Here is a 14766-nt window from a genome sequence, read left to right as displayed (position 1 = left end):
CATGCTAACTGATTCTTCAGCAGAGTATCAGCTTCTTCAGCTTAATATTCCAAATCTTGTACTGGTAAACTAGGTTGGATACCCTACCTGTATTTTTTTTCCTTTATTTGCATGTTTGTTTCTTTGTTGTACGTCTTTTTATGGACATAACTGAGTCTGAAATAAAGTCTAATGTTGTAAACAAACATGACAGACAAACAGGAAAAAGCAATGATGGTTGTTTTTGGCCTATAAAATTTCTGAAGCATAAAAAAAAAAAATTATGGAAAAAGAATGGAGACAGTGGGATGTGGGCCACATAAATAACAATTAGGGATGGGTACCTAGTTAGGTAATTTTATAGGTACCGACCGAATTCTGTCAAAAGTAACAAGTACCAATTCACATAAAATCAGAAGGTATCATATTTAGGCACCTGAATGCATCCTTGTGACTGTGAGGGAGTGGAAGAGTAGGAGATTTTCCATGCTGGACATGAACACAGCATTGCAAGGTTATTGAAGAATGAATATGTTAAATTGAAAAAAAAAAAGTATTTTATTCTTCAATAAATTGATATTTTTTTACCACTATAACACAGAAAGTACCGAAAATTGGTACCGTTGAGTACTGGTACCGATTAACAGGTACCGGGTATAGGTACTGTATCGTTTCAAATGTGAAAGGTACCCATCCCTAATAACAATGCAAGTTGATGGTGAGTCAAGTCGTCACAAGTATTACAGATAGATTTCTTACTTCCTCTTCGGTCAGTCAGCTGAGACAGCCTGCGTCTTGATTGGCCTTGCTACAGTACACGTGACTACATGCGCTGTACCTGCTCAGCCCCGATTTCTCGTCGCAGATATTAAACATGTCCATTATTAGGGGTCTTGACTGGACAAAATCACTCTTAGCACCCCCACACCACAGGAAAATTACACACGATGTCATTTGCACACATTAGACAACAAGGCCTTTGCCCTCTGATCATAAGGAGGAGATCAGGACAAAAAGCCTGATTATCCTGTAGTGTACCCATCTTTAAGCTTTGGATGAGATGTCATCAATTAATTAGACATCATATGATCCTCATTCTGTGTGTGTGTGTGTGTGTGTGTGTGTGTGTGTGTGTGTGTGTGTGTGTGTGTGTGTGTGTGTGTGTGTGTGTGTGTGTGTGTGTGTGTGTGTGTGTGTGTGTGTGTGTGTGTGTGTGTGTGAAAGGTTGTCTGTCTCTGTGTGTCAGCCTTGTGATTGACTGGCGACCAGTCCAGGGTGTGCTCCACCAGACATTCTCCCACAACCCTGAACAGGATAAATGGTAGAAAATGAATAAATAACTGAATGAAGATCCTCACTCTCTGTAACACGTATTTATTCATTCTTAAATCAACAGTTTCACACTTTTATAGTGTTTAAGTTGTGTAAGACAGTACTGCCTCTGGCATGCTAACCATCACGACTCCTTTCAAACAAGGTCACTTTTGTGGAAAGCTTGTGCTAGGGTGTGAAAAGTTTTGGGTTTGTGTGAATGAAAGTGCAGCAGAGAAAAGATTTGTCTTTAGCTCTCTCAGTGTGAGCATGGTTGAAACTTTGAATCGTCAGGTCAGCTGAAAGATCGTCAAAATATCACTAAAGCTGTTAAAGAATACTGACGCTCCAGATCAATGAAAGAAATGTATACTGGTGTGATAAACTTTGATGTGGTTAATATTTTATAATGTTGTTAAATCACTGAGGAGATCCAGTGTTAATCTGAAACATCTAGAAGCAAAAGAACATATTAACGATTAGCTGTAAATAATTTACACCGTTCAGACAAATAAATCAATGCCTTGAAAATAAATCCCACCTGCCAATGTCAACTGAGCTCATTCATCATTTTCATTGGCTGAATTTATCACCAGAATATTACTGCAAACCCTTTTAAAAATGTAACATTATCTTGAATCAGCAGTCTCTGGCTCTGTATATGCAGAAAATCAATGGTGTCCCAGCTCGAGTGTGACTGGCCATCCATCAGTCTGCGAGCTGACTGAAGCAGCTACTGTAGACAATGTGCTGAATGGACAATTTCCTGATACCTGTTAAAGATGGAGTGTCACAGCTCGAGCTCCTCAAATTATGATTTCCCTCCCAGTTGGTGTAAGTAAGAGGAAGAGCATTAAAATCTGAGACTCTGGATTATTTGTGACCCAGGAGCAGTTGTGGTTTTGAAGTGGCACCTTGCTGATCTCTTTGTCTGTTTGTGAAAAGCAAGAGATGTAATTCCATCCTAACTTTCCTTTTTCGAAAAGTCGAAATGCGGTCACTACATCTACAAATCTGATCCCTTTGCCCTCCAGGCTGCAGCCGTTGGCCTTCAGCATGTTTCACGTTACACGCCAGATGATAATACAGCCGAGTATTTACAGGACTACTTCCTGGAAGGAGGAGGGCAGGGTGGGGGTGTAAGTTCCCCTCCCTCCCTCTCTCTGATGACTAGATTACAGTATTTACTCGCGTGCTGTGCTCTGCTTGCAGATCAGCTGAAGTGACGTCTTTGAAGAGAAAGATGCAAGCAGGTCTGGGGAGCTTACTTCCAGCAACGTTTTTCACTGTAAATCATCCATATCCTGTTGATTTATGAAGAAAGGGTGCTTTTCCTATGAGCTTCTGCTTCCTGTGGCAAGAATACTCACACTTGACTTTGATGTAATAACTTGAAGTTAATCTGAAGAACAGCATGATCCAGAAGTCTTACGGTAACATCTTTGTTTAACTTCAGTGACGTCTATACCACAGGATAGTCAAGGTTACCCGTAACATATGGAGCGATCAATCAATCTCAATACATTTTAAAGCCACTATCAGTAATTCTATGAGCTGCACACTTGCTGGTAGCAAATAGCCAACATTTTGTCATGACCAATTGCTTGCCCAAAACTTTGTGTGAGGATATATTTTTGAACAATGGATTCTAGTAATTTAAGCCCTGCTTCCACCAAGTGCTTCAGTCCAGTTTGTCTTGGTATGATGTGCATTTTGTAGCGTTTCTTTTGACTAAAGCCAGGACAGGTCCCCAAATTAGCAACCAATTCTAGACATGCACCGATGGATCAGCCAGCCGATCGATCGGTGTCGATTTCCTCAATTTTGGGGGATTGGGGATCAGTGATTGGTGATTGGTGATCGGCCCATCCTTACATATGAAACTGATCTTATACACCTCCAGGAAGGTCTGACAGCCAGCCTTTGTTGCTTTTTGCTCTGAGACCTAAAACTCAGGACACGTTGCTGATTGTTAAAATGAAGTTAAAATATAAAGATTTGATTGTTTCACAGGTATTGTTCGAAGATTTTCAATAAAATTAGATTGGAACATTGAAGGTATATGCTGTCAGTTATAAATAAAAAAAGTAAAAACCGGTATCGGCTAAAATCGGTGATCCGCAGGTCAGGCTTTTCAAAGATCAGTGATTGGTGATCGGCCAAAAAGTTGTGATCGGTGCACCCAAACCAATACTGCCCTATATTTTGGTTCCCTTCTGTTGGAGTGCCAGACATAATGATCCGACCCCAGAAGGTGGAGCAAGAAACACTGCAGTCAGCTGATTGGTTGAAATAATCATCACTTCCTGTCTGGCAGTGGTACTAAAGAACAACAGGCAAAAACAAATCTTGATTGAGCTTTGTAACAAGGAGCCACATGCCAATTACAGAGAAGAAGAATTGCTGGATGTCTTACATCTTGTTTACTGTGTCGCATTTTTCTTAGTTGATGGATTAATTTGCTGGGTACACTGAGTCTAGCTGCTATGCCATCAAGCTATTGTGTAGCCGCCTACCAAGAAGGGCACGGTTGGCTATAGAAAAGCAAACAGGATCAGGCTTTACTGATCAAACCTATACCAAACTTTAGTAGAAACGGGGATTTAGATCCATGCTAACAAAATATGCTAACATAGCTAAGTAGGCCATTCATATTCTGCTAATATTAAGGAACTGAGCTAAGCTGCAAAAGACAATTCCACCTCTGCCAAATGAGATGTTATCTGTTTATTTTCTGAGCATGTGTCATTTTTAGAAAACTAATTCTTGGCTCCCAAGTGTGAAACACACCCACAGTGAATTTTCTAGGTCAATGCTCATAAATATGCCATTTTCGTGTGCCATTTCCTTTTCTAATCTGGCTTAATATACCACCAGACTGTGCCAGCGTTTAGCTAACGATGACATCTATGTTGGAGAATGATCACAGCTGACAGGAAGTGGGTTCACTTCTTTCCCTCCCTCGTGTCCTCTTCTCTTGTCTTTCTTTCTGTGAGTTCGTCCTTTTGCTCTCCAACCCAACCCTCTGTCCCTCTTTGAGTTCTCACAGTCCGGCTAATTTTATAACCCCTGCATGTTTGGCTGTAAAACTCACACACAGGATATGATCTAACTGTTTCTCTTCCTGCTTGTGGACAGCCAGGCCTCTGAGTCAGCGTCATACAAACACAAAGACATGAAATAACTCCTCTGACCAGTAGCAAAAGATTTCAGGAAGAAGGGGAATTTTGTTGTGATTTATTAATCACACTGTCTGTCTTTCTGTAGATATACATGCCAATCATGTAATACAAGGTCAGACCTTTTCTATAGCAACAATCTAAAATAGATAAACAAACCCACTCCTCAGAAAGAGCTTTGTCCCATGTTACGTCACAGCTGCATTTGTGTTTTGATTTCTCACTCTGCTTCCTTCTTTCGCCATTTCCATGTGAAACAAGAGGAGGCGTCCGAGGCTTTCTCTCTCCAACGTGTGAATCGTGTCTGTTCCCAGACAACATTGTGCAGACAGACAAGACATGTTGCCTTGGGCTGCAGCCAGATATACACACAGATAGCTTGAGAAATCCACGGGGCATATTTCTCCCTTTTGTGTGGGTGTACATGTGTTTTTACTCAGCCATTAAAGTCAGTCTATTGTGTATTAGAGTTTTTTTGTGCAGACTTGTGTTTTTTTTTTTTTTTTTTTTTTTACCAAGCCTTGTCCTGGAATACCACCATTCCTCCACCATGAATTTTAACCGTGCTGGAGTTCACAGAGTTTAAGTGTTGCAGGGAATTTTCAGCTGGGGACTTGTTTAATCCTAACCCTGTTCTGTCTGAGCGGCTCCTGGGAGAATAAGCTTTGGGAAAGGATGTGAGAGGAGGAAGGGAAAAGAGACACCATCGCTGGGGGTGGGGGGTGTATCGGATTGTGGGATGAAAAGCTGCATAATGTCTGTTTTTACATGCCGGAGTTATAATGAAGTGAGGATTTTATTAAAGCCTCTGACCGGCTGTAAGTCATGTCTGGGTCTTGGGACTGTGAGCGGGATTGAAAAGCTGTCCAGACTGGTCTTCAATTTTACTGCTGCTCAACCAAAATTGCATAATTTAATGCCAAACCGCGAGGCGGGAGTGTAAGAAAAGGGCATATGTTTCAGATGTGTGAGCACATGGACATGTTAGCACATTGTTTGATTCTAGCAGCTACATTTCTCACATTTCCATCAAATATTAAAAACCTGGGACTTTGAACAGCTTTTCTATTTCTCAGTCACAACACTGGTGACAGCAGAGGATGCAAATTCAGACAACACAAAGTGCACATTGTTAGCATGCCAGCACACACACAATGACAGTCTCGCACACTGGTGTTTAGATTGAATAACGTTCCACCATTATCATCTCTAAGTTAGGTGTGGAAGTATGCCAAGAGTGGTACACAGAAGAGCAGTATCCAACACAGAAGCACTGGTTCCTCTATCAAACTAAGCTCTAAAGATGTTAACATGAAACATGAGGCTCCTGAGATCTCATAAAAGACTTTACTTTGAACCTCTCTTGGGTAATTGCACCTGTCCTCACAGCATTTTCTCACCTATTTTCCTGATTGACTTTGGTCATTTCACACATTGCCAGAGCTTCAGTGCATCACTGTGTCGGTTATTGATCCAGGACTGCCACAGGTGAGTATTAAACCAGGCTTCTCATTTAGCTACCCACTAAATGAATAAAAGTATTGATGTACTCTGTCACATACACAGTCAGCTGAAAACGATCCTGCCAGGACTCCTCTAGGAAATTTCCAGATATTTGATTATAACCGAGATTGCCAAGTTCAGAAGAGCTGCTATAGGATATTATCACTCGCATCCTGCTTGTTTTGGCGAACAGCCACTCAACGGTTCTCAGTAGACCCTGATGCCAAGATACACCAGTGTGTCTGTGAGTGAAGTGGACAGGCAAGGGAGTCTCGGGTAACAGAATCCCATCCCTTGTTGTAGTGTGTCGCTGTGGTACATTAAGCTCTTAAGGACACAGTCATTGTCCCACCTGATCATAAAAGCATAAAGTCCACACGTTTGCATTTCCTTCTCTGTTCCCCTGCAGTGCCATTTATTCCAATCTCTGCGGTGAAGGTTTTCATCTCAGGGCTGATTTTGTCCCTTTCAGGTTTGCCTGTAAACACCATAAATCACAGGAAGAGTCATCACTTCTCTCACTTTTACATCTCTCTCTCTCTCAGCGGCTGTGTAATGCAGGTGCTAGACTGCTGCTGCTGCTGTTCTGTTGTAATTAAAGCCTTGTCATTAGAAATGTAACACCTCCACATTACTGCTCATCACATTATTTCCATTAAGCTGCATTTGGAGAAAAGAAGTCACGCTCTCATATTTCGGCTGCTGCCTGGGATGGAATTGTTTCTGTGTGCACGTAAATTAAGTGAGGAGACAAAAACGCTGGGAGTCGTAACTTTGAATTTCTGCTGCAAGGAACTCATGGTCAAAACAAGAGCATAATATAAGCTGTGGGTGGGTGATGTGAAATAGTGTTGTTGGCACTGTGAAACAACATAAGTAAATAAAAAAAAAACCATCCAATTAATGTGGGAAATGAATGGGACCACCTTTATGAGGAAAAGGTGACATGGAAGCCAAAAGTTAATGGTTTTCTTCTTTGCTTTGTATGTGGAGATGCTAATTTTATTTATTTATTTATTCATTCATTTTTGTCTCAAATGCCACAGAGGTCTAAAAGACAAGACTATAATGTCAACAATCTAGATTCACACTTGCCATAGCTCCTTTTGGTCCTGTACGCAACTAACACTAATCCAATTATGTTGCACAATCTGCACTATTACTAACACTAGCTTACTCAGCTCAAACCGCAGATCTTGTCACTTAAACAATAATGTTAAGGGGCTGTGAGGAGTTTCTGAGTGATCTTGAAAAAGTCTTTCTTTTATATATATATATATATATGCCTGATCGTAATCCACACTTTAAAATTAGACTATTACCAATTTAGGTTATTCCTAAATGGTACTTCTAAGCTTCCTGATTGGGTCGAGCAGGACTGGATTGATTAACAGCACATCAAAGTCTCCATGACAACACCACGCCGGCTGATAAAGTTTTGTAGTGAGAAGATAGATCTTAACGCTTGGCACAGACTAAAGGCTAAAAAGGCTAAACTGTTTGTGCTAATGTTCATTTCAACCCACAGTCAGCAGTTATTCTGAAGTGGTCTGTTCAAACTTGAGAGTCTATCAATAAAAGAAGAGTGAGGTTGCGTTAGCTCTGATTGGTAGATGACCGGCAGGACATAACCAGGATTCATTAACATTACACATTACAGACATGTCTTGGGGCGCCAGGTGGAGAATGACACTCAATATAGCCGGCTACTAAACTGAGGTACAGTGTTACGTGACTGTTGATAAATGCCTTATCTTGCTGTGTTGTATCTGGTAAAAAGTAGAGTTAAAAAGAAGATTTGATTTCCTTTCATTTCTGAAACAAACACACGCCTTGTTAAGAGCGACATCTTCACAACAGTGTGAATGCAACTCCGGGCCACAAGATGTCGCTGCTCTCCAACTTAAACAGATTCTCCTCACAGCCTCAAAACAGAAAAAGAAAGAAATGCATGCTACTTTAGCTAACGTGAAAAAGTTAGCAAACTTGCCTTTACGACGTCCGATTTGAACATCTAGTTTTTTGGGAAGACAAATACAAGTAGACAAATGTTTTATGTTCAGTAGCCAAAAAAATACAACCATCCAGCAAAATATAACGCAGAAAGGGAGAGGAAATTCTTTGAGATGCTGTGCTGGAAACAAATTTTATTTTTCATTCTCCTGTAATTCATGTCATGATTGTTTAGTTTTGTTATCCAACCCAGTGGGGAGGTCTCTATCTAACGGTTCGTGGAGGCATTTTGTATTTGGACGTGTCACTCAGTCGCAGGTCAAAGAGGACTTCTGTAAACACAGGGTAATGTTGGAGTGATGCTGCAGCCCTGATAGCTACTCAGATGTCCCCTCCGTTGTTGAAGTGGCATCTTTCTCTTTGGCCGTGTGTGTGTGTGTGTGTGTATGAGAGAGACACAGCAGTTGCCCTCAAAGCTTATCTCTATAAATGGATTTGTGTTGGTGCATTGAGAGATCTCGCTATGATGCTGTAATCTGATTGACCACAACCCTGGAGAGGCGGAGGAGTCAAAAAGCCAAGAGTGTGTTTGTGTGTGTATGCACATAAACACATGAGGTGTCCGCCTGCCTTTGAGCAGGTATTTGTCACCTTGGCGTCGTGTGTTTTCAGCTGAGCTAACAGTCTTGTCCAGGGTAATAACATCTGAACCAGAGTTCTGGTGAAACTGTTTTTGAGTCTGCGGCTGTAAATCTTACACCTGCAGAAAGGCACATGTTGGAAAATCTGCCAACACAGATACACTCAGCAGAGATCTGACACACTGCCAGAGATGAAGTGTCAGATCTGTCTGCTACCTCTATGTGTTATGCTGCTGTGAAAAGTGTCCGTTTTGATTGCAAAGCAAATTTGCACTTCATGTTTTTCATGCTAATTAAGTGATCACGCTCTATATTCGTGTTCTACAAGTGCAGCTCTGACAACATTAGGGTTTTCTTATCCATTTAAGAAATCTTGACAATTTCACAAGCTCTAGTTCTTTCTTTTGTCACCCTTAAAATTCTCTCTGTAAGAGCATATACCAGAATACATGCAGTTAAAATAGTCTTAACAGAAAAAGTGACACCTGGGAAAACCTGATACCTCATAAACATCAAGTCTAATCATCAGCTGAAAGAAATCTAGCACTTCTACTTCTGCCTGTCAATGCTGTGGCAAAAAACGTTGGTCGTATTTCGTAGGACTTTGATCAGAGAGGACAGGACAGTGAAAAAAGCAGGAAACAGGGTGAAAGTGAGGTGTGACATATTTGAAATAGGCCACAAGTACAAGTTGAGCCCACAGACTGTAAGAAAAAATGGACGTGATCGTGCTGGGCTCAAAGTGAAGTCACCACAAAAACTGCTCCCCCTGGTGGCTGGCTGCAGTATAGGCAAAAAAATCAGTATCCCCAGTCATTCCAGATGAGCTGTGGTCAACCTTTACAAAATTGATACACCTCGTAGAAATGTTTCTCACGTCCGATTGTTGTGGTGATTTGAAGATATCATTTGGCTGTCTTGTATTCAAGTCCTCTTTTTTTTTCTAAAAAGTTTCATTTTTATTAGTTACAAGGGAATAGAAACAAGGTTTCATGATGATTGACAGCTGCCATTCTTGTGGGGTTTTTTTTCATAGATTGTAAAGTATGTCAGGAGTGAGAGCCAAGAGGAAATTAGACTCTTGAAATAAAAAAATAATTATTGTTTTTGTCGCCCGGCTCCACTCAGATTCTCTCATAGCCTCTACTGCGCAGACTCTGGCTGCACAACAGCCACCTGTGACGGGGGTTTTTTGGCTTTAAAACCGTACAATGGAAAATTGTGGAGCCAGGCTGTCCACTCTATATACAGTCAGTGGTTGAACCATAGACTGTATAAAACATGGACGTAGTCTCGCTGAGGTCACCCGTTTGTTTTTGAAATGGAAATTGAAGCACATTGGCTATAGCAGCCATATTGGTTGTGGCAAGGGCTTCGCCTACAGCCATAGGGCGCCGGCCGTCACATGACCCTCAGCTGTGCCTCTTATTGGGGGAGCTTGCGATCTTAATATCCCCTGAACGGCCGCGTTAGAAAAAAATTCACCCCTCGTACAGTGGGAGCCGGTAGTAAAATTAGCGACTCAGACAAGAGACGTTTTTTGAACCAGGCTGTAAATACGTTAATTTCTGCTTTGAAAACAGCTTTTTTTGGCTTGGTGTGTATGAGACTTCCAGTACTTCCGGAGCCAGCCTCAAGCGAACACTCGACGAACAGCAAATTTTAGCACTTCCGCATTGTCTCATATTCTCAGACCGGAGGTTGCTGCTTGGGTTGAACCCAGCCATGTTTCTTGAGGGCTGGCCACATGGGGCGCACAAGTGGAAGAAAAGAGTGTGTATGTCTCTGACAAAGAATATTATGGTTTGGAGTGGTACCAAAATACACGCAGCTCTCCTAACCACCATTTTTGTGACCTTTTCTCTACTCCACATGGGTTTAAAGCCACAATAAAAGAATATATCAAATTCTGACGTGTCAATTCTCTAACTCGCTGAGAAGTGAGAACAGTTTAGTTTATCACATGCACTGTAGTAATCTGTGTGTGACTGTTGGGAGGTGATACATAGATAGCTGCGAACAGGCGCCAGTGTCTACTGCTGAGATAAGCTTAAAACAGGAAGGGGACACGAAAAGAGGCAGCACAGAGACTCCCCATCAAAACTGATTGGAAATGATAATGAAGGAACACTGTCACCCGTTGGTTCGTCATGTGCCGCTTTTAAAGCACTGGGATCAACTCTAGCCACTGCTATATTGGTTTTCTGGAGCCATATTTGAACAGCAGGTTGGTGTTTGAGATGAGTTCACAAAGTTACACTTTGTGCCCACGGCTAATTAGAAAGCTGGTGCAACCCTCTCCTCTCCTCACCTCATCTTTCTTTTCTTCTCTTTTCAAGTGGCTTCCACCTGCTGCTGACGCTGTTACAGGGTATGAATGGTGGCCATTTAAACCAGACTACAGCTTCTTCTTTCACACACAGAAGTGACAGAAGCGACATAAGCAGATTTTACACGCACAAATCAAATTCTGAAGAACACAGCTTTCAGACTTTGCTGCTTGATGTTTTCCGGCATGACGCTCAGCATCCAATTGCATCGCATGTAGGTTCCTGTATTATTCAACAGTTTGCTTGATCTGATTCCACACTGTCAGACCTTGTTTTATTTATTTATGAGCTTTGAGATGATATATGGTTTGAACACCTCCTCGCTATGCTTTCTAAGGGACTTTAAGTGTGAAGTTATACTTCATCCTGCAGGATAAAAGTATTCTTTTTTTTTTTGATAGTCTTTTCTACTCCGTCCTTCCCTCCTGAGCATGGACTCAGCTTGTGCCATTATTTGGCTGTCATGGAAATCCTCAAGCATGACACCTCATTTTCCAGGATGTCAGGGAGCAAATGTTGCCTGCCTGTTTTCATCGAGCACCAGACAGGGGGTAAAAGAAGGAAGCAGACGGGGAGATGTGTCCATTTATTTATCTTAAGAACGGAGAGAAACCCCCTGTTTTGTGCCTCACTTCTGCATGGTTACACGAGAGTGTCACCATAGCAACAACACGGCATGCTCCCTGCTACTGGCAAGGTTGAAACCTCGTATCTCCAAAAGTTACAGGAGCATAGCAGGGGAGGCTGGTCAGAGTGTTGATACAAGTTTTAGAGTTTGTTTATAATTTGAACGAGCATCAAGTTTTCACCGAGCTTCCTCCAGATTATAGTAAAGCTATACTTACAAGGTTTCCACACACACGCACAAAACACAGCCCTGTCTGCTCAGCGTTCTCAGGTAGATAAATTGTCCTCCTTGTCCTCTTTTTTTCCCTCACTCCAACCTCCTTTCAGGCCTCCCTTGGGTAATAGCAGGGATTATTTATTGGATGGCACCAAACTGCAATCTCTACTACAGCGTATGCACACTATTTCTCATAGAAATAGACCCAAACACTGGAGGAAAAACACATCCAAGGACACTCTTTCAAGGATAGGATGAATACATATTCATGTGTAGCAAGACAGAGTGAGTTTCTACGAAAGTCGGCCTCCAATCAGGGTCGATGCTGCTTTTTCTGCTATCAGTATCAGGGGAGGGGCTATACTTTTTGACAGCGGCAGGAAATCACATGCAACTGCTTACTTTGGAATAAATAATTTAAATTTCAACCCTAAAAGGACTCCTTTAGGATTTTTAGCTGGATGCAAAACAGACTGACATATAATACCCATGCCCTGAAATGACCTCAAAGGCAAATAATCCCAGAGATCAAGCTCCTACCCTACGCTAACAGTTTTCTCTATCTAGCCAGTGTCTCAGCAAATCTGTAGGCATAAGCCCCTCCATGTATAGAAGACAAAACCAGCTTAGAGATATTAGGTAAGGCGCACAAGGGGCGCCAAAAATGATCCTTACAGATCAGGAAAATCTTCCTTTTTTATTTTCTCCATGTGTCATCATTACACATGAAGAGTAACATACAGGGGTTAAAGATGCTGTGTCACAATGCTATCAGCTCCACTAATTACTTCACAGCCTCGTCCTTTGGGGAAGCTGTCCTCTACTCTGAACCGCTCTCTCTTTTTCTTGCCACATAGCATTTCTGCCGTATGCAGGAACTGCAGCACACCTTCCTCACCCTCCAGCGGCTTCTTAATTTGTCCTTTCTTGCCCTGTCTTTAAATAAAGGTGCTGACCAGGCTCGCAGCGCTGCTCTGCACAGATCCAGGTTGGTTGCTGTGTAGTGAGACCCTGAAACTGAAGCGCTGAGACCCGCCGGTTACACCAGGAGTCTGTCAAACTTCTTGCAACAGACGACGGCAAAAATGTGACAACTGGACTCTGACAGCACCATGTGACCTGCTACTATGGATTTGGGAATCAGCACACATTGAATCTACACTCATTCAGGTAATATCTGCTGATAAGAGCCGTCACTCCAAGGTTTAGTCTTTGGGAATCCTTCATTTGGATTCACAACTGCTTGATTTCAAAGAGCTGTTCTTGGTATGTTCAAAGATCTCTTCTGTTAAGTTCCTGGCTTATTTGTGGCCATGCAGCCACTTCCTCATTTAAGAGCCACAACTGGAGATTGTTGTCTCTGTCAGAAAGAAACGAAAGATGAAACAGGAAGTGGGACAGATGTGTGAGACTTTAGTGAGAACAAAGGGAAACCTGGTTGTTTACAGTCGTCAGAATTGTGCTTTGGAGGGTTACTCAGAATTCCAGCTGCAATACTCATGTAAAATACATTTGATTGTAAATGTGTTTACACTGTTGGTGTGTTTGAGAGACTGTGAGCTTGGTAATCTTTCAATTTGCAAATGTCGTGATGACGTTTTTCATACTTAGAGCTATATCTTGAGTTTTCAGGGGGTCAAAGCAGGGCTGTGACATCGAAATGGTGGATAGATATAAGACCAAAGAATCTAAGATTGTGATGTGGTGATTCCCAAACTGGGTTTTGGAAGGGGAAGTGCAACAAGGCTTATTAAAAACAGTAAACATAGTTCTGCATTCCCAAAAAGCTGTTGGCTGACTATGAGTTTACACGAAATGAAGAAGAACAGGTCATACTTTGCTCCCTCTTGACCTCCTGTGGGCTAACCACACATTAAAAAGTCTGAAGTTGCATGCTGCATGGTCACTTTAAGTTGCTCACTTTGTAAAGTTGGTTGTTGGTTTTGAAGTTACACATTCTGTGGGTCAGAAATAGTGGGAGATCTTCATGGGACCTGCTCAAATGACGATGATTCATGACACGGTGGTGGGGCAGGCCTTGAACATCAAGTTCTGCCCAAAGCTCTGCCCCTGGCAGCTCTCAAGAGGCTAGCTAATCTGGGGGAAGAGGGTCTGTGGAGTGGGGGGCCTCAAAGAGACAGCCACTAAAATGAATTGTTTCCTAAAACATGGGTGTGGGAAGAATGAGGATTTTTTTAGCTGTAAATCATGTGAACGTACCACAGGGGTAACAGAGACACAATATAAAACCTGAAAAAAAGGCACAATACCCTCTCTTTAACAAAATGTTTAGCATTACAGAGACAGGGGAAAGTACCCAGCATCAGTTGAGCTGATTTTTGCTGTTAATTTTTTTAATTCCAACTAAACGTCCTACCAGTCCTACCTTTTATTTCACTGCAACTCAAGCTCAGCAGCTTACAAAAAGTTTAGTGCATCAATGTAGGGATTAGAGATTTAGTGACCTCTGACTTTCCCTTTTTCTAACAATCCGATTTATTGTTGTGTAATTCAAATATTTCAGTCCCCACACAGCTGAGTTGTGGAGGTGTTCGATCGTGTTAAACGAGGACAAAGAGGAACTTAGTACAGTTCTCTGGATGGAGGAGGGAGAAGTCTTAAAGACGGAAGGAAACAGAAAGTAGAGAGGAGACTGTTTGTGTTTAAGTGTGCGGTAAAGTCTTTGTCCACATGTGTCTGCATGTGGACGTATCTTATCCAGGTTTATGTGTGTGTGTGTGTGTGTGTGTGTGTGTGTGTGTGTGTGTGTGTGTGGCAGTCTTGCTCCCATTTCCTCTGTAAAGCGGAGCGCTACAGGAAGGCTGGCTGGTTGGCTGGCGGCACAGGAAAGGAAACAGTCTCTATCAAACAGCAGATGGAGGACAGCATGTGCTTACACTGCAGAAACACACACACTAGCAGACACATGCAGTCACACACACGGGGAAGTATCCGTAAATACTGTAGCTTTTATTAAGAGAGTGACCCAGATCACAGAGAAAATGTCAACAGCAGAGAATCTCCAG

General features: G+C 42.1%; 1 protein-coding gene across 4 annotated transcripts in view; it reads left to right on the top strand.

Annotated features, from left to right (window-relative positions):
- The window catches only part of ptprea (protein tyrosine phosphatase receptor type Ea), a 61136-nt gene that overhangs the window by 21689 nt on the left and 24681 nt on the right, over nucleotides 1-14766 (top strand). For all 4 annotated transcript variants that reach the window (XM_074663372.1, XM_074663371.1, XM_074663369.1 and 1 more), the window contains exon 2: nucleotides 12689-12910. The gene's annotated coding sequence lies outside the window, so the exon portion shown is untranslated. The remainder of the gene's footprint in view (nucleotides 1-12688; nucleotides 12911-14766) is intronic.

This window comes from Halichoeres trimaculatus, unplaced genomic scaffold (genome assembly GCF_033239565.1).
Source record: "Halichoeres trimaculatus isolate MK-OKI-2021-1 unplaced genomic scaffold, fHalTri1.1 fHalTri1_scaffold_23, whole genome shotgun sequence".
In the NCBI taxonomy this organism is placed as follows: domain Eukaryota; kingdom Metazoa; phylum Chordata; class Actinopteri; order Labriformes; family Labridae; genus Halichoeres; species Halichoeres trimaculatus.
Note: the sequence above shows the minus strand (reverse complement) of the source record. Positions and strands in the feature narration are given on the sequence as shown.